Raw genomic sequence first — 21,195 nt, 5'->3', positions numbered from 1 at the left:
ATATATGTATATCTACAGCTACAAATATTAGTCTGTTTGTCTATCTATTCAAAGTATGATTCAGAAAATTACTGAGGAATCCATGACATCATCACTGATAGGAAAGTAAAAATCACATAATCAGAATATGAGATTCAAAAGGGACCTATTGGGTCATCTAGTCACACACACACACACACACACACACACACACACACACACACACAGAGAGAATTCCTTACTATTTACTTAGCAGTTGTCCAGTTTCTACTTACAGACCTCCAAGGTGAGGTAACCCAACACTTCTCAAATGTAGCCCATTTCATATTTGGAGAGTTCACTGTTAGGCAGTCTTTCCACATATAAAGTCTAAATTACTCTTTTTATAAGGTGAGCACATCAGTGCAAGATCATGACATCACTAGTAAGGTCAAAGACATATAGGAGAGACATCAGTGTAAACAGAATCTATTGCTTAGTTCTGACATATAGCAGAAATATAAGTATATATATATATGCATATATATGAGAAGGGGGAAGGAGAGGGAGGGAGAGAGGGAGAGAAAGAGAGGGGCAGAGAGAAAAACAGAGACAGACACAGTAACAGAGACACACAGAGAGAAAACGAGAGACACAGAGATAAAGACAGAGACAGAAAGAGACACAGAGAAACAGGCAGACAAACAAAGAGAAATACTGAGATACACACAAGAGACACAGAGAAAAACAGAGAGACAGAGACAGAGATAGATACACAAAAACAGAGACAGAGATAGATACACAGAAACACACAGAGAGATAGAAAGAAACAGAGAAAGAGAAATAGAGACACAGAGACTGACAAAGAGAGAGAGTCAGAGTCAGAGACAGAGATAGACAGAGACAAAGACAGAAAAAGAGAGACCAGGGTAAGGATGTGGAGAAAAATGTCTCAAAGCAGATAGCTCTTTCTTGATCTGGCAACTAAATACAACTTTCTAACTGGAATTCTCATTTTCTTTGAAATCCCTTTTGTCCTCCTGTGAACAGAATGAGAGGCAAAGCCCAAACCTTGAATTCTGTAGTACTGCATATTTTTCTCCTGGGTGTTAAGGTTTGTACTTCAAAGAACTTCCTTTCTTAATACCTTTCACCTAGCTATTTTGCAGTTATGAATGGAATAGAATAATTTTTTCCATGAAAAATAATACTTTTCAGTGTTAAATATACATGATTTGACCACATTGTATACGTTGATTTTTCTGTCCATGGTGAAGTGCCTTAAAATGAGATTTTTCCATTTCTACTGACCTTACCTGGCTTATCTTAACCATGTGTACTATAAAAGACCTAGTTGTTACAATAAAACTAATTTGATTCTCTTATTTTATTATGTAAGAGGTACTGTGGCATGATGGCCTCAGAAGACCTGGGTTTAATGTGGCTGGGTGAGCCAAGACTTAACTTTCCATTATATTCCCATATATTTCCATTATATGTTCACTCTCCAGGACTAGAAGTAACTGAAGAATTATTGAGTGCATGAAAGAGGAAGTCCTCTACTGAAAAGGATGAAGTTACATGTTTAATCTCTTCCCAACTCTTCTCACCTCCCACCAAAAAATAAATTAAATAAAGCCTCAAATACAATTTTTTTTCGTGTAATACTAGGGGAAGGTACAATGTACAAACTCAAGTATAATTGATTAGGAAATTCTAAATTTATGTTTTCTCAGCATATATGCATATATGCATATATATGTATATTTACAGCTACAAATATTAGTCTGTCTGTTTATATATCTATTCAAAGTATGGTCTTCTTACAAAAGAGAATTATAGCAAAGCCTTTGTTTCTGCAATCTCAGAATTGCAGGTCAGTGAGATATTTTGGATTCTTTACAAAACTTTACCATGTAATATAATACTTTAGCATTAGCATCTTTCATCAACAGATCTCAAATAAGATTATAGGAATTATGTGGCTGCTGGTCATGCAGCTATTTGATTGAAGGAAAAATGGAGGTTTGGCATTCTGAAGTACCAGTTCACACCTATTTGATTGGCTAAGATAAAAGGAAAAGATTATGAGATCATAAAAGAGAGAAAATGACCCACAGGTGCAAAAATATTTGTAGTGGCAATGAATTGGAAACTGAATGATGCCCATCAATTGGGGAAAGGCTGAGTAAGTTATGGTATTTGAAAGTAATGGAATATTATTGTTCTATAAGAAATACTGAGTAGACTGATTTAAAAAAAAAACCTGGAAAGATTTACATGAAATGATGCTAAATGAAGTGAACAGACCAGGAGAACATTCTACAAAGCAATAGCAAGGTTATGTGATGATCAACCATGATAGACTTATCTTTTCTCAACAATATGGTGATCCAAGACAATTCCAATAGATTTGTAATGAAAAATGCCAGCTGCAATCAGAGGACACCTTTGGAGACTGAATGTGGAGCAAAATGTAGTATTTTCATCTTTTCAATTTTTTTCTTTGATTTTCCTTTCTCATGGTTTTTTCCCTTTTGGTCTGATTTTTCTTGCACAGCATGACAAATATGGAAAAATGTTTAAAATATTGTACATATTGCTTGCTGTCTTGAAGAAGGGTGAGGGAAGGAAGAGGGGAAGAAAAAGAATGTCAAATCTTTCAAAAATGAATATTAAAAATTATCTTTATATATATTTGGAAAAAATAAAATACTATTGAGGGAAAAAACAATAGAGATCTGAGATTTGCCAAGGATCTGAGAACAACTTTGGAGAATGCTAATACCACAGATTCTTGCTATAAATCTGCTAGTTTAATGTGTTTTCCTTCTTTCTGAATTCTCAGTCCCATGACTGTCATTTTACTATCTTAGATATAAGTTGTTTGTCATTAATAGTAATTCTCAGCCTCTCTTCCGTATTCATATTAGCTAGACTCTTCCCACAACTTTTACAATTCTATTAATCCCTTACTTAGTTCATTATTCTATGTATTTTAAAGCTTCTGTTGTTCTCAAAGAATTAAGGATATTTAGCTTGGAGAAGAGAAGGCTTAGGAACCATAATAATTATTTTTTGTATGTACGTATAGATGGTACTTAGTATATATTGATGAAGTGAATCCCTACAGATATACTCAGGTCTTCTCAGTTATAATAAAACTTTTTATTGATACTTCAACTGCATCTTTTTTTTTTTTCTGCATCAACTTCTTCCTCTCCTTTATGGGCCAATAATTTGTTGTTGTTGTTTTTTTTTTTCATTTTTGTCTTTTTTTCTTTTCTTTTTTTATTATAGATTTTTATTTACAAGATATATGTATGGGTAATTTTTCAGCATTGAAAATTGCAAAACCTTTTGTTCCAATTTTTCCCCTCCTTCCCTTCCCCCCCTCCACCACATGATAGGTAGACCAATTCATGTAAAATATGTTAAAGTATAAGTTAAATACAATATATGAATATATGTCCATACAGTTATTTTGCTGCACAAGAAGAATCTGACTTTGAAATAGTATATAATTAGCCTGTGAAGGAAATAAAAAATGCAGGCAGACAAAAACAGAGGGTTTGAGAATTATATGAAGTGGTTCATACTCATTTCCCAAAATTCTTTCGCTGGATGTAGCTGGTTCTATTCATTACTGTTCTATTGGAACTGATTTGTTTCATCTCATTGTTGAAGAGGGCCACATCCATCATAATACATCATTATATGGTATTGTTGTTGAAGTATATAATGATCTCCTGGTTCTGCTCATTTCACTCAACATCAGTTCATGTAAGTCTCTCCAGGCCTTTCTGAAATCATCCTGCTGGTCATTTCTTACAGAAAAATAATATTCAATAACATTCATATACCACAATTTATTCAGCCATTCTCCAATTGATGGGCATCCACTCAGTTTCCAGTGTCTGGCCACTATAAAGAAGGCTGCCACATACATTCTTGCACATACAGGTCCCTTTCCCTTCTTTAAGATCTCCTTGGGATATAAGATGGGCCAATAATTTGTAAAAAGTTGTCTACATTCATTTATTCTACTTTCTTGCCATCATCTCTTTCCTTAAATATTTAAAAGCTGGCTGTTTAAAAGTTAATATTGCTCAAATTGAAACTGTTGTCTTAAAAGTAACTAGTGATTTTCTTTTCACCAACCCCTCTGGAGTTTTTTTTTTTTTCTTTCTTCACACTTCATTCTTCTATAATTTCTCTGTGGCAGTTGGCAATTCCTTCTTTCTGGATAGTTTTCTGAGACACCACACACCAAGTCTCGGTTCCCCTAAAATTTTGTCTTATCCAACTCCTTTGTCAGTTTCTTTTTCTTCTTAGAATCTATATGCTTTCCCCAATCTTTTATCCATGCTATTTTCTTATCCCTTTATGCTATCTCCTTGGCAATCATATCTGATTATAGCTCAGCAATTTTATATTTTAGTACCTAGCTCTGGTCTCTTACTTGAGATCCAAACCCATATACAATAGTAGAATACATTGTAGAATGAAAATTGGATTTAGAATCTGAGGAAGTAGGTTCAAATCCTGGTTCTAGTACTTGCTACTCAACTCTTTTTGTAGTGGCAAGAAATTGGAAATTGAGTAGATGCCCATCAGTTGGAGAATGGCTGAATAAGTTATGGTATATGAATGTAATGGAATATCATTATTCTATAAGAAATGATGGACGGGTTGGTTTCAGAAGAGCCTGGAAAGACATGAACTGATGCTTAGTGAAGTGAGCAGAATCAACAGAACATTGTACTCAGTAACAGAAAGAGTATGTGATGATCAACTGTGATAGATTTAGCTCTTCTCAGCAATGTGGTTATCCAAGATAATTCCAATAAACTTGGGATGGAAAATGCCACCCACATCTAGAGGAAGAATTTTGGAGACTGAATATGGATTGAAGCATACTACTTTCATTTTTTTTCTTTTTCATGTTTTTTTTTTCATTTGTTCTGATTTTTCTTTTCCAACATGGTAAATAAAAAATATGTTAAAAATGATTGTACCTATATAATCCATATCAGATTGCTTGCTGTTTTGGGGACAGAGGAGATAAGAGTAAGGGAGAAAAAATTTTTAACTCTAACTCTTACAAAATGTTGAAAACCTTCTTTACAAAAATTGGAAAAATAAAATACTATTGAAAACTAAAAAAAATACTTGCTACTAGGTAATTATGAATAAGTCAACTAATTTTATTGGACTTTAATTTCCTTATTTGAAAAAAGCTTCTTCCAGAGTAAAAGTATTAATTTGTCAACATCTACACCTGTTTCTAGGATATCTCCATCATGGATGTACTATAGGTAATTCAATATCCCCCAAACTGACATTCTTTTTAAATTAGCATCTTTGTAAAATGATAGAATTAGAGGGAAGAAGAGCAAGGTTTTAATCTATTCTGGATGCTAGCTGAGTCACTTTGGGAAAATAATTTACATATGAACCTTATATAGCTTTTCTTCAAAATGAGAATAGGATTCTGCAAACTTTTACTCAAAAGCCTTATGGAAGTCCACCAACCTGACCTCTCCACTGAGAGTGGGGAGTGGGGGGAATGGAGGAGTGAAGGTTGTAGGGGAATGAATATGTGATTTGTTTCATCCCTGGAACATATTTTTGTTTCTGAAACAATGTGTTGAGTAACTAGAAGGGTCCATTCTCTTAAGTCTGAGTTCTCTAACAAAATATTTTTATATCTTCTCCATCTTTATTTATCCTTATCTACCATATACTTGCAACAGTTCATATGATATGCACTTTGGGTGACATCCACTAAGAAAGTTTACCTGTTCTGAAAAAGAGCCTAAAAACTTAATTTCCTATTGTACATTCATTTTAACAACATATCTTTCTTTATTTTACTGTGGTGAGTTATGGCAGCAACTCTCCCATTTAAGTTATTTTGCTTGAATAATTTATACCTTTTAAAAAATTTTCAGATAATTCCTTAAGCATTAGCTGCCTTTTCATTGTGGATATGTTTTAAAAAGTGATTTTAGTATTTCACAGTTACTTAGGGAGTCATGACAGAGTGTGTATGAGGTGATAAAAACTGGATTAATCAAATTAAACTCATGGGTAAGCATTCACTCACCCCCTGCATGGCCCCAGCACAGCCAATTCCCAGTAACTGGAGCCCCTGTTTTGAGGTATGAGTGACTTCTCCTAGATCCCAATGAACTGAATGTAACACAATCTTTCAGTGTGAAGTTACTCACAGACTAGTATGGTCATTGATTACTGCAGGCAGGAAACTTAATTAGTACCTCTGAAGATGGGACAATGAGAATGTACCCAAATATTTTTGGTGAGGATGGGGAACTAAGAGGATGAAATAAAGTTTCTTCTTTCTTATTTGAAGTTAAACTCAGGGAAAAATAGCAAGAAAGAAATATTTCATTTTACTAATTTTCTTCAAAACATTTTAGGTAAAAAAGAAGCCACACTCCTTACCCTTATATTTATGTTGAAAAAGAAAAATAGCTAATAGATGAGATAGGGAAAAAGCAAATTCACAATTCACTTTTGGTTTATCCTTATAACACTTGAATACTCCAGTAGTTAATTTAATATGGTTATCCTCTCCATAGGAAAATGACAAAAGATCACAACCTATTTCTGCCTTCTCACTTATGCGATTCTTGACCATTTTCTCTTAGAAGTTCTTAGACTACAGACTTTTTCTGGGTCTATTTTCATTTTGTGGGTAACAATGTAAGACTTGAACCATTCATCATCCCTTAATTTTGCCACATCCTTGACCCATTTATTTTTTGTTGTATTTTGTTGCAAATTAGAGCAAAGCACAACTTTATGTATTCCTCTACCAAGAAGTATCTCATATTCACCAAGTCAATGAACAAGCATTTATCAGTTGTCTATCACTACAAGGTGCTAGTCTAGGTGCTGAAGATGAAAATTATTTAAAAAAATTGAAATTCCCTCAAGGAGTTCACACTTTAGGGAAGGGTATAACAGTAAATGTATATAAATAAAAATGAAAGTAAAATGAATAAAAATGAACGTAAAATGAATATAAGATAATTTCAGGAGGGGAAGATTCTGGAAGCTGGGAGATTTGAGCAAGGCCTTATGTAAGATGTAGCATTTGAAATGAATTTTGAAGACAGCTGTGGATTCTACGAGTTTGAGGTGAGGAGGGACAACATTTCAGCCTTGGTGGAATGGAAATGGGGCTGCCAATGCAATAGGATAGAGAAGAAATGAAAGGTTATGTTAGGAACTGTAAGTATACATCTAACAAGAAAACTTATCTGCTTAAAAACATAATCTGATATATATATATATATATATATATATATATATATATATATATATATATATATATATATATATATATATATATATATATATGTTAGGATTACAAGGTGAGAACTCAGGTTGTCTGGGCAATTCTCTAGCTCAGAATTCACACCTTTAGTTCAGGCCTTTAGGGGGAGTTTACACCTTTGGACTTCTGAGGAGGAGTTTATATGCTTAAAAGAAGTTTGCACCTTTAAGAGGAGCAAGTTCATTGGTTGAAGTATTTCCCCAAGCCCCGCTGAGTTCTCACTACAATCTCTTAGAGGATAAAAGAGGGCAGCATTGGGTCTGGAGAGTAATCTAGTCTAGGACAGAGTTGGGACAGCAGCCTGGAAGGATAACTTAGAGACGACCGGACCTTTACAATTCCGGACCATTTACAATTAGGAGAGAGTCTGGCTGGGAGATTGAGTTGAGATGGCAGTCCCCAAGGATAACTTAGAGAAGCCTGGACCTTTACAATTCTGGACCTTTACATATATATATATATATATATATATATATATATATATATATATATATATATATATATTACACACACATACATACACACACACATATACACATACACATATAAACCCTGTGTCTTTATAAGGTTCTGGTGATTTGTGGTGCAATTTCCCCTACCAAGAAGAGGACATAAAGAAAAATAAGATGGCATGAGTGTACAAATATAGGTTAGGAAAGATAGACCTGGATTATGAAACATTTCTTATACCAAACAGGGAAGTTTGTATTTTACCCTTGGGAAAATAAGGAGCCACTAAAACTTTTTGAGTTGAAGCTTGGGATGATCAAACCTGGACTTTATGATAATCAACTTGACAAATTTCTGGAGAGTTAGCAGGAGAAGGTAGCATAGAGAGGATTTCAGACACCAGTAAGGAGGTGATTGTGATAGTTCAGGTGAGAAGTAATAGGGTTTTGAGTTAGCATAGTTGTCATGTGAGTAAAAAGAAGGGGACGATGAGAGAAAGGCCATGGAAATTGAATTGACTGGACTTGTCAACTGATTGATATGAGGATTACAGTCAGTTGACAATATGTAATATTGTCATATATAATATGTACTACAATTACATATTGTAGTACATTATGAGAGAATCATAAGTCAAGATGATTCCAAGGTCTTAAGGTTGTGTAACTGAAAGATGGTGATACTATCAATAAAAGTAGTGAAAACAGTTGGGTTTGGGAAATGGAAGCTATTTTGGGGAGAGAAGGAAAATAATGAATTCTGTTGTGGACATACTGAGTTTAAGATATCTAAGTTGGGACATTAAATTGGAAATATCCAATTAATAATAATAATAATTACAATGGACATAACACCTACCAAATTTTAGGCACTGTGTTAAGTGCTTTAAAATGCCTCATTTATTCCTCACAACAACTCTGTATGGTAGGTACTATTATCCCCACTTTACAGTGGAGGAAACTGAGGTATTTATATTTATAAATATAAAAAGGACCTGGGTTCAAGTCCTGAGTCTGACAAAGATTGGTTAGTTGACCTTAAGAAATTCACTGATCTTCTCAGTGTCCTAAATTGGCGGTATCAAAGTCATATAAAATCAGAAATTAAAATCTGTACATAAGAAGTACATATGTAAGTATAGGCAGAATAAAAAAGAATAAATACAGATACATATAAAATAAGTTTTGAAGAGATTTGACTATATTAATTACCTAATACATTTAATTTACAAAATTAAATCACAAATTTTGTTCCTCAAAATTACAAAAAAGTTAATTTTATTTATAAGTTTATCTCCCACTGAGTATTGCCTAAAACAAAGTACTTCAGAAGGGAAAATAGTCAAGAGAAACATCATGGGAAACTAGGATAAATTTATTGCTAGATCTCAGTGACCATCTTAGATACTAATGATATCAAATTCAAATAGAAATCAATCTCTGTGGGCCACATATTGACTTAGAAAATCCACATACATATAATCACACAATATTAACATTATATATATTTTATTGTATTTTATTTATTTTGTTAAATATTTCTCAATGACATTTTGATCTGGTCTATTGCACTTGGGAGTATGGCTGGCCATGTATTTGATATTTCTGGTCTAGTCTATCCGCTTTCATTTGACAGATAAGGAAATGGAGGATCAATAACCTCCGCAACATCACACAGCAAGAGCTTAAATTCTAACCCAGGTTTTTAGACTCCAGATCTGTGTCTCAATCTGCTAAATTCTCCTCATGATGGCTCAGCACTTTTATTCCTCTGGTGGTTTTTGTTTGTTTTCTTAGGGATTTCTTTTTTGCCCATTTTGGCTGGGGTGGGTGAGGAGATAAAAGAGCAGCTAGGTGGTACAATGGGTAGAGTGCCACACCTAAAGTCATGCATACTCATTTTCCTGAGTTCATATCCAGCCTCAAACACTTAGTGCTGTGTGTATCCCTGGGTAAGTCCCTTAATCCTACATGCCTCAGTTTTCTCATCTGTAAAATGAGCTGAAGAAAGATATAGCAAACCACTCCTATAAATCTGCCAAGAAAGCTCCCAATGGGGTCATGAAGAGTCAGATGTGACTGAAAAATGATTGAACATGCTGAGTGAGGGGATGCTCAAAAGAGCTATCGATGTTCTTGGGATTTGTTATTGCTTTTCATATTTAAAAATAAATTTTTTCTTTACAGGCATCTTGCTAACTGCTTCTGAAACAGATCCTATAACCTCATGACACTGAGATTCTATCTGGATAAGTAAGTTATTTATTATTCTGGGATACGATTTCAAAGCTCTTGGTCATCCCTGGTCATCCCTCCCACTTTTTCCCTCCTCCCCACCAAGTATCACAGAATCTAAACCACCATTTACAATTGCTAGAATTCCCATGTCTCAAAGTGAGGCAAGGTTTGTGTGCAGCAGAGTGTTGATAAGGAAGCCAGTGGGGAAAGTTCTCACAGTGGCTGACACTGCTACTCAGTCCACCTTCAGCACTACAATGGAGCCTTTCTTTCAGTGATCAAATCACACTGGGCAATTTGATATGCTACTTGGCACACAACATGCAGAATTACAAATGAACAACACTTTCCTCTCTCATATAACAGGGGCTGGATGGCTGGCTAAGGTGCTTTTCCTAGTCTAGGATTTATTTCAATACAGAACTTGGCTAGTTTGCATGGTTATGCAATAAGGAGGGCCAATAACGTCCAGATTCAAGCCATTCTATGACACACCCCATCCTTGCCAACACATCTATAACTTTGGCTCTGGTCATCTTGTCAATGGGGGATATTGATCATAGATATGAAAATATTTTTTTTTTTTAAAGACAATTATGTGAAAATTTTTGCCCTGCATTAGAAATCTAGTGCCATCACTTATTGGCGATGCGACTTTAGCAAATTATTTACTTCACCTCTATATGTCTCAATTTTTTCATGTATACTATGTGTGGACATGATAGACTAAATGAACTTTCAGCTTTCATTCATCTCTAAATTTCTGATACTGTTTGTAAAAATAATACTAGTTATGTCATTTTTAGGCAGGAAAGTTAGCATAAAATTTGTGATTCTAGAAACTTTTGCATGAACCTGTTAAAATCTGTACCCTTTACTGGCATTTAAATTAATTTGTTTTCTTTGAGCAGATTTCTGATTTCACTGGTATAGTGTACTCCCAGTTAGGAGGATACCGCTACCAAATCATATCAATACATTCTCCGTGATTTTATCAGTGTGGGCACATTTGCACAGTTGCATTGCTTGCAATTCTGTAACTTAGGTACATGATCTGCAGAAGTTGGTGTTAAGATGTTAAATCTCTCAAAAAGAGTAATATTTGTACTCAAAACAACAGAAATACAATCAGTTCATTAGTTTGTCCTAAAAGCTTTTTAATCCTGATTATAACATAACCAGGAAAGTCAGTGTAGTTATAGTACATAGAGGCTTGCCTTTGGTGTCTAGAAGACTTGGTATTCAAATTTTGTCTTTGATATAGATTAGCAGTATAATCAGGGGTAAACCATTTAATCGCTCATTGATTTCACTTTCTAAGAATAAAACTGTAGAGAAGTTGTGGATCTCTACATACAAAAAGTTTTGTAATTGAGTCAGTCAAAAAATCACAATGGACTAGAAGCAACCCAGTTGAAATCTGTCAACAATCCCCTCCCAAACAACTTTAAAATAACACTTCAAATCAAATTTTGGTGGAGTAGAATGAGATAATTTTTTTTTAGCCTAAAAAAATTTAAGAGGTCTGCAGATGAAATTTGTAAAACTGGAGTAGAACTAAAAAAAAAGCTAGAGATAGCAGTCATGATTTTAGACAAAGGAAGAGCAAAAATAGAGCTAATTCAAAGGCATACTAAGAGAAACCAAATTTTGCTTTAAAAATGGAAAATGACAAATATAAAAACATTTTTACAGCAAGTTTCTTACAGCCTCATTTCTCAAATATAGCCTGAGTATAGAACAGAGTCAAATTTATAAAAATAAGAGCCATTCCCCAATTGATAAACAATCAATGTACATAAACAGTTTCAGAAGAAGAAATCAAAACTATCCATACCATATGAAAAAATGCTCCAAATAACTAGAGAAAGGCAAATTAAAATAACTCTCATGTATTACCTCTGCCATTAGAAATAATAACTGTTGGGGAGGGATTGGGGTAGGGAGATAACAGATATAGTAATGAACCATTGATGGGGTTGTACACTGTTTCAGCTACTCTGGAACAATTTGGAAATATACCTAATGATCTATAAAACTGTGCATACTCTTTGACCCTGCAATACCTCTACAAGGAGATCAAAGAAAAAGGAAAAAGACCTGTGTGTACAAAAATAGTTATAATAACTCTTTTTTTGGTAGCAAAGAATTGAAAATTGAGGGGATGTCCATCAAATGAAGAAAGGCTAAAAAAGTTATGATATATGATTTTGATTGTGATGGAATACTATTATGCTCTAAGCAATGACAGAGAAAAAATGTTTTTAAAAAATGATGGCAAGACCTATACGAACAGAAGCGAAGTGAAATTAGAAAAAGTAGAAGATCAGTGTGAACAGTAATATTACTATTATAATGATCAACTGTGAAAGACTTAGCTATTCTGATCAATATGAAAGTCCCAAGGATCATAATCAAGAAAAGCTATCCTCCTTCAGAAAAAGAATGCAAGTTGAAATATAATTTTCCCCCTCTCTTTATTTTTCTTGCTTTCTTTTGCAATATGACTGATATAGAGATATATTTTGATGATTTAACAAATATAATTGATATCCTATTGCTTGCCTTCTTAATGGTGAAAAAGAGAATTTGGAACCCAAAATTGAAAAAAGAAAAGACTGTTATAATAAATACTTAAAATAAATCCAGACAAGTAATATCTATTAAACACCACTGTGCTAATCTTTGGAGTTACAAGAAAGGTACAAAACAATTCCTAATCTCAGGAAGTTCACAATCTAATGGAATTTTTTACACTGATAAAATCACTGTTCCAGAGAAAGAAAAGACAAAAGAACCCATCAGAATTTATTTCAAGAATTTAATGTCATTTCCATATGAACGAACAAATACCTAAGTAGGACTTTACATAAATATAGCTATTAATCATTAAAGATAAGCTCTAATTGCTATTAAGAAAGTCATTCATGATGAAACTTTATTCTAGTTATCTTGGCATTTCTCTCAATGTGTTACAGCATCTTGCAAATACTAGGTAAGTATTCAATTAATATGGGTTTAATTAAATTCAATGTTATGATTTTTATTGGCTTATATGAAACTGTGAAGATAATATTTTCCTGACGTTCTTTTTCTTGTAATCTACATAAATAAAAGTACTATCATCCTAATTTTACATAAAGGGAAACAGAATGAGAGGAAATTATTCATGATGTAATAGAATGGAGCTAATGCTAGAATGAAGGTATAGAAATTAACATCGGGCTGATAGTTATGTTAAACTAAGTCTTGTTTAAATATTAACTATATGTGTTTGCTATTATGTGTGTTTTACAGGAAGTATTTGCATAGATAGGGCGGGGAAGAAATTGAGATAATGATTTCAATGACAATCTAGGCCATAGGGTGTTGTTGCAAAAGTACAGTTAATATTTCCAAATCTGCCTTTCATCTTTTACCTAAAACAACTTATTTTCAGATAATGCTTTAAGATTTACAAAGTACTTACTTTTCTCATTATAAGTTGTTGAGGGAGGTAGGATAAATATTAGTATTTCTGTTTTATGGATGAAGTGGAGGTTCAAAGAAGTCAGTTCCCTAGGGTTACATAACTAGTAATTATGAGAAATAGAAACTGAACCAGGTACTACTGGCTTCAAATCCAGTCTTTCCCTCATTGTTTCACAGTTTCTTGAATTGTAATGTCTATAAAATTGTAATATCTAGAGTCCCTATTCTCATGTATAGATACTTTACCCTCTTCTTGCACGTGGGCTCTCAGATTTCTACCAATGGTTTTACTATAAGTAGTCAATCAGAACATTCAGTTAGCTACAAATAAATACAATAAGTGAAATAACATATAGTAAAAGTAGTAATAAACTTTTGTCCCATAAATATGTAGAATAGTTTCATACAGAAACTCAATGAGAATAAAGGACTTCAGAAACATGTGTGGATAGATGTATAAATAAAACACTTATGGCAGGGAATATACCTGTAGGGGCAAATCATAAATCATATCCCTGATGGTATATAGCTATTAATATCTTCTGATGATGCAATTGTGCTATTCCTGCTGGACATATATATCAAGTGTGTATTCTCTTTGAGCCATATGGGAATGGTATAGAGTCTCTGATGAGCATAGTCCCTTGCTGATCTGGTGTAGCTACTATTTGATGGTAACTTGTTGGTCTCATTACTTGATATAATTCTGGAAATGTTATCAATAGCAATTGATGAGATGAGAAAGAAATTAAACATGTAAATATAGACAAAGAGAAGTTAGACTATTCTTATATGCTAATAACAAGATGATTCACTTATAACATCCTAGGTCATCAAAGACATTAATTGAGATAATTAACAGCTTCAGCAATTTGTAGGCTATTAATCATATTAATCAAATCAACAAGGGGATGCTTTATAAAACCACATAAAATAACAACATTTATTTGGTAAAATAAAAGGTCTAGAATATGAAGGAAAAATGATGAAAAGAAATAGAGATGAAAAGGAAATAGCAGTTCTAGATAACAGTTATATTATAAACAGCAGTCATCAAATCACCTTATATTGGTTTTAAAATACAGAAATAGGTCAATACAACAAAGTAGACAAAAGAGAATCAGAAATAACAACCCAATTATCCAATAGTTGATAAAGTGGAAAATATAACTTAACTAAAAAGTTTAAAAAAAACTTTTGAGAAAAACTGGAAAATAATTTGACAGAAATTGGGTTTGGATTAAAATTTTATATCATATTCCACAATACAGTCTAAATGAATAGTGAATCTTAATAATATTATTATATATTATATATAATGCTATAAAAATTAGAAGAAAAACAGGTCATATACTTCTCATAGCTTTGATAAGAGATTATGCTTAGCCAAACAAGAAAATTTTTCTAGCTCCAGGCTTGGAAATTAGGTTTGTTGTACCAAGCCTGGAGTTAGGAAAATTTGAATTCAAATCCAACCTCAGATACTTACTAGCTGTGTGACCCTGGGCAAATCACTTAAGCTCTGTTCCTTCAATTGCTTCATCTATAAAATGAGGATAATAAAATATTTATCTTGCATGGTTGTTGTGATGATCAAATGAGATAATATTTATAAATATTAGCATGCAATGCCTGCCACTATTAAAAGTGAATGGTTGCAAACACAACAAAAACAAATATGGCTTCAAAGAGGAGTTATGAGAAGTCATTCCAAACTCACTGCATTGCACACCTTTTCAGATCTCTTCAATATATTTTGGTGATATTAAAATACATAAACAAAAACCTTTATTAAAAATAAAATTAATGAGGAAAAGTAAAGAATAGTTTGAACTGCTTGGAGGCTTCACCTTCCACCTCAATCTTTTGTTCCAAATTCCTACCACTATTATGCATGTGTGTGTGGTCAGCAACAAGCTACCTTAAATAGTGTCTTCTGTAAGTGGGTAAATGGGCCTTGAAGAAGCCTTAAATAGTATCATCTAGAAATGGGCCCCAGAATCCCTTTTGTAACTGAAGAACAGAGAATAATGAGGTCCCACTGGAATGCCATCTTATTTGTTAGCATTGAAGCCTAGAACAGACTGAGCACCTTTACTCCTCATTCCCTAACTATTTATCTTTCACAGAGCAGGTAGCATTGTTAAGTATCTGACCTGTGCACTAGTTTATAATATATTTAACTTTACAATTTTAGAACCTAGCTTACAATTTCCTATAGTATTAGAAGAGTTACAGCTAGAATTTGAATTAAAATCTTATTCTGACATCAGTGTCTTTGAATATCTCGGTTGGTTCTTTGTCTTTTTTAAAAAAAGCAAAAACAAAAACAAAAATGGTATCTGACCTTGAAGACCTGAACTCCATTCTCTCTCAGAAAGTTATTTTTTCTGACTAGAAAGCCCACTTTGCCAAGGAGAATTTGCAACCAGATGGCATTTTTTTCTTCCTGACTCATAGGCGGAGGACTTTCTCTTGTTTATGGAATCTCTCTGACAGATTTATGGCTGAGAAGAGTACTGGAGTTGGCACTTGTATATAATTGTGACTAAGACAAATTGATATTCATTAAAAAGACTTCAAAAGAATCAGAAATGAAGGGATGTTATAAAGCATTTAATACAAGTCTTTCATTTTTACATATGAAGAAATTATAGAGACAAAATGAAGTTCGAAGGGTCATCTAGCTAGTTAATACCAAAGCCAGTATCAGAACTGACATCTTTATAATTCTAGCTCAGAGTTCTTTTAACTATATCATAATTTCCACTTTAAATTCCTTGGAGATTTCTGTGTCTTGAAGATATTTAAATATGTACGACCTTTGGAATCATATGTATATGATATGAAAATAATGAAATCCCTATATAAGTCTGAGGACAGAATTGGTTAAAAGTCTAAATTTGGAATTGGTCTCTTCTTTGTTCCTTCCACAGTAAGCACCATTTCCTATCTCAATACAAATTTCAATGGTCAAAATTTACTTCCTCCCTTCCTTTACCTCATATATTCCTGTTCTTCCTTTTACATACAATTTAAACACCATTTTCTGCATGAAGCCTTCAAATGAAACATCAATTATAAAGCACTTAGCATAATGCCCTGCACATAATAAGCATTATACAAATGTTACTTTTATTATTAGTCTCCCAATGCCTAGTAGCCTCTTCCTAAATTGCCTTGTGTTCAAATAGTTTGTTTATCTTTGTTCTATATTTATTCTCTATTTTTATACATACTTATTTTTCCATTATAATTTATACTTATTGAAAACAACAATTGTTTCATTCTTTGTACTTGTATTGTGTCTAGCACACAGTAGGCTCTTAATCAATGCTTGATTAATTGACTTATTTTCTTATACTCTTGCCTTTTTGAGGTAGTAATGTACCAAAGGTCTATCAGGAGTTCTCAAACATTTATGTGGCCCGCCGATTATGGCAAATGGGCTGAGGGGCAGAGACAGAGTGTGAGTTTTTGTTTTGACTATAGTCCTGTCCTTTCACAGTCTGAGGAACAGTGAACTGGCCCCCTGTTTAAAAAGTCTGAGGAGCACTTCGAGTTAATAGATAATTTGTTGATCTTATCTCTACTTGGAAGGAGGTCTCTAGTAAAGAACCTCAAGGATTTGTTCTTAGATTTTTGCTGGTTAATGGCAGCTTAGATAAACACCTTAAGTATGGAGTGCACTAGTCAACTTTGAGATAACATGAAATTAGAAAGGATAGCTAACACCCTAGATGACAGGATTAAAAAATAATTTCAGTAGGTTATTGCATGAGGATGAATCTAAAAAGGTGATAGATGATAGGAATAAATATAAAATCTTGCTCTTAGATTCAATAAACCAATTTTATAAATACAACATAAGGAAGACACAGTTTGGCAGCGATGTATCTGAAAGAAGATTTTTTTTTTAAATTATAGCTTTTTATTGACAGAACATATGCATGGGTAATTTTTCAACATTGTCCCTTGCACTCATGTCTGTTCCAACTTTCCCCTTCTCTCCCTCCACTCCCTTTCCTAGATGGCAAGCAGTGTCATACATGTTAAACATGTTAAAGTATATCTTAAATACAATATATGTGTACAGATCTATACAGTTCTCTTGTTGCACAAGAAGGTAAAAATAACCTGGGAAAAAAACCCCATAATGCAAGTAGTCCACTATCATTTCCCAGTGTTCCTTCTCTGGGTGTAGCTGATTCTGTCCATCATTGATCAATTGGAACTGAATTGGATCTTCTCTTTGTCAAAGATATCCACTTCCATCAGAGTACATCCTCATACAGTATTGTTGTTGAAGTATATAATGATCTCCTGGTTCTGCTCATTTCACTCAGTATCAATTCATGTAAGTCTTTCCGAGACTCACTGTATTCATCCTGCTGTCATTTCTTACAGAGCAATAATATTCCACAACATTCATATACCACAATTTACTCAACCATTCTCCAATTGATGGACATCCATTCAATTTCCAGTTTCTGGACACTACAAAGAGGGCTGCCACAAACATTTTGACGCATTCAGGTTCCTTTCCCTTCTTTAGTATTTCTTTGGGATATAAGCCCAATAGTAACACTGCTGGATCAAAGGGTATGCACAGATTGATAACTTTTTGAGTATAGTTCCAAATTGCTCCTCAGAATGGTTGGGTCCATTCACAACTCCACTAGCAATGTATCAATGTCCCAGTTTTCCCACATCCCCTCCAATATTCATCATTATCTTTTCCTGTCATCTTAGCCAATCTGACAGGTGTGTAGTGGTATCTCAGAGTTGTCTTAATTTGCCTTTCTCTGATCAGTAGTGATTTGGAACAACCTTTCATGTGAGTAGAAATAGTTTCAATTTCATCATCTGAAAATTATCTGTTCATATCCTTTCATCATTTATCAATTGGAGAATGGCTTGATGTCTTATAAATTAGAGTCAATTATATATTTTGGAAATGAGGCCTTTATTGGAACCTTTAACTGTAAAAATGTTTTCCCAGTTTATTGCTTCCCTTCTAATCTTGTTTGCATTAGTTTTGTTTGTACAAAAGCTTTTTAACTTGATATATTCAAATTTTTCTATTTTGTGATCAATAATGGTCTCTAGTTCTCCTTTGGTCACAAATTCCTTTCTCCTCCACAAGTCTGAGAAGTAAACTATCCTATGTTCCTCTAATTTATTTATGATCTCGTTCTTTATGCCTAAATCATGAACTCATTTTGATCTTATCTTGGTGTACAGTGTTAAGTGTGGGTCCATGCCTAGTGAAAGAAGATTTTAAGGTCTCAGTGGCTTCCAAGCTCAACAGGTTCACAGTATGAATGAAAAAGAATCTGAGGTGATCTTAGACATCATTAAGAGGTAGAACTTCTGTTTTTTTCTTCTCCCATATTAGTTGGCATCTGTGTTATATATAATATATAACATATATATGTTTATAGTATATGGTATTTTATCTGTTAGAATATGAGCTTCTTTACTGCAAAAACTTTTTCTTCTTTACTTTTGTATGCCTAGTGTTTAGCATAGTACAATCAGTTTAGAAATGTTTGCTCATTAAGAATGGATAGCTTAGTGATGAAAGCCCTTATATACTTTTTTTCTGCTCAGATTATATTTGGAGCATTGTGCTATGGTACATTAGATTGCAAGTTCCTTGAAGTCAGGGACTAATTTTTTGCCTCTTTTTGTATCCCTAGTACTTGGCACAAATCTTAGCATATAGTATGCATTTAATAAATATTTAGTCATTGATTGATTTTTGCTATTATATATATAGTATATAGTATTATAGTATAGGATGTCAACTAGGATGGGATTTGAGTCTGCAGTATCTGATGATTAATTCATAGGATCATCGATTTAGATGCAGAAAAGATAGTTAGAGACCATCTAGTCCAGCTCCCTTATTATATAAATAGAGAAATGGAGACCCAGTGAGGTTACATGGTTTGCCCAAAATTATTCAGGGAGTTTATTGGAGAAGTTGGAGATATTTTGACTGGAAAATAAGACAAAATAGGGACCCAGTACTGTCTCTTTATCTCTATACTGACTATCACTCATACTTGGAATCCTCTCTCTCCTCACTTCGCCTTTTAGAATCCCTGACTTTATTTCAAATGCTATTTTTCCTTTTTTATGTATCTTCCCCCAATACTCTAAAATATATATCAAACATTTTAGACTTTACCTCTCCTTTTCATTATTTTTGGTTGTTGTTATTTTATGATCTAAATATTTATTTAGGAAGCCTTTCCCAATTCCCCCAGATATGAGAGTCTTTCCCTCTGAAGAATACTTTCCTTATTCAGTATGTATCTTGTTTGTTCTTAATTATTTAGATGTATGTTGTCTCCCCTAGTAGGATATAAGTTTCTTGAGGTCAGCTTTTCTTTCTTTCTTTTAATCCTCAGAGTTTAGCTCAATGCCTGGAACATAATAATTTCTTAATGAATGCTTGTTAATTTGTTGATTGTTTTCAAATATTTGAAAACATATCATGTAAAAGAAGAATAATTAAACAAGCATTCATTTCAACTAACATTTTAAAGAATCTGTTCTTTCCCAGGAACTCTTCTAGGTATGGTAGATAGAAAGACAACAATATAAAACAGAACAAAATTAAAAAAAAATTCTCTTCCCCCAGGGGCTCACGGTCTCCTTGGGAGACACAATATATAAACAATAGAATGGGACTGATTGGATGAAGTTTGCTCAAGTTTATGAGACTAAGCCTAAGTCATATGATCCTTATACCCAGTTGAGCTTTGGGTTTCAGAAAGTCACAATGATGAGGTTGGAGTATCTAAATGAAATTAGGTTTGATTCAGGTCTAGTGGCAGGTTCTGGGCACAGGAAGTCAAATAGAGCTCCCCTGCAACCCCTTTGGATTCGGCACAAGGATACAGAGTTAAATGAGGTCTAGTAGCAGTGCAAGAGTCCCCTGTAAAGGAATTTACAGACCTGAAAACCTAGATTGATAAAAGAGATTTATTATGGGGTTTGGAAGTAAAGTCTAATTAGTAAAGTTGAAGATAGAGATAAAAGGCACTGGAACCAGGGTTCCAGTGAGTAGAGATCCTTTGACATGCCAGGCATAAGGCTGCCATGTTTGGGACCTCTGCAAAGAGAGGACTCCAGCTTGGTTCTTTTATAATAGGGGGCTTTGGTTACAAGCTGAAGGGGGCTTGTAGGCGGAGTTCCAGGTTGGCTCCAGGCCGGGTTTCCATCAGGGTTAGAATTTGAACTGAATTCAATGGGTTTCAGGACTGAGCCAAGTAACAAAGATGAAACTGTTTGTGCTTAGGGTGGAGTCCCCTCCCTGAGGCAGAGTCCAAGGAGGTTTTCTCCTTTAAGGATTTTTCAGAGTTTTGGGGTTTCTTAGTCAACATGATCCCTATTTCCAACCTTGAACCCTGGGATGCAGGAAGTTAGTGAAGTTACAGGAAGTAGCATGACCCACAAGAAGCAGACAACATTGATGACCATTGGTCAAGGATGGTTATGTCCTTTTAATCTATCCAATGAATAGGTTCAGGTTTTTTGCTTTTTAAGTCCTGGACAAGCCAGAAGCTGGCCAGGTTCTATCCAAACATAGCAGAAGTTGGGATGGCTCTCAGGTGTGTCTGGGCCTCTTCCTGCAAGGATTAAATAAATGCTTTCTCTTCGTACCTGATGATATCTCTGATTAGTTAATTTGGGAAAGGG

General features: G+C 33.9%; 1 long non-coding RNA gene across 2 annotated transcripts in view; it reads left to right on the top strand.

Moving 5' to 3' along the window:
• Positions 1-21,195, top strand: part of LOC141540541 (uncharacterized) — a 249,912-nt gene that overhangs the window by 122,913 nt on the left and 105,804 nt on the right. For both annotated transcript variants that reach the window (XR_012481579.1, XR_012481578.1), the window contains exon 2: positions 9,961-10,026. This is a non-coding gene — a long non-coding RNA (uncharacterized LOC141540541). The remainder of the gene's footprint in view (positions 1-9,960; positions 10,027-21,195) is intronic.

This window comes from Sminthopsis crassicaudata, chromosome 4, assembly GCF_048593235.1.
Source record: "Sminthopsis crassicaudata isolate SCR6 chromosome 4, ASM4859323v1, whole genome shotgun sequence".
Lineage (NCBI taxonomy): Eukaryota > Metazoa > Chordata > Mammalia > Dasyuromorphia > Dasyuridae > Sminthopsis > Sminthopsis crassicaudata.
This window is presented reverse-complemented; position numbering and strand designations above follow the sequence as displayed.